Below are 472 nucleotides of genomic sequence, written 5' to 3' on the forward strand. Positions count from 1 at the left end.
AAATATATTTTTATATATAAAAAAAAAAAAAAATTTTTTTTTTATTAAAAAATATATATATATAAAATAAAAAAAAAATATATTAAAATTTTAAATATATATAAAATATATTTTTTTAATATTTAAAATATATATTTTTTTAAAAAAATTTTAAAAAAATTTAATATTTTTTAATTTTTTTTTTTTAAAAAAAATAATAAAAATTTTATATTTTTTTTTAAAAAAATTATATATATATATAAATTTTTTTTTTTATTTTTTTAAATTTTTTTAAAAATTTTAATATATTTTTATATTTTTTTTTTTTAAAAAAAAATTTTAATTTTTTAAAATATTTTTTTTTTAAAAAATTTTTAATATAAAAATTTTTAAAAAAAAATATAAAAAAATTTTTAAAAAATTTTAATATTATATATTTTTTTTAAATATATATATATATATTTTTTATATATATATTTTTTAAATATATTTA

The sequence above is a fragment of the Penaeus monodon genome, chromosome 15, assembly GCF_015228065.2.
Source record: "Penaeus monodon isolate SGIC_2016 chromosome 15, NSTDA_Pmon_1, whole genome shotgun sequence".
In the NCBI taxonomy this organism is placed as follows: domain Eukaryota; kingdom Metazoa; phylum Arthropoda; class Malacostraca; order Decapoda; family Penaeidae; genus Penaeus; species Penaeus monodon.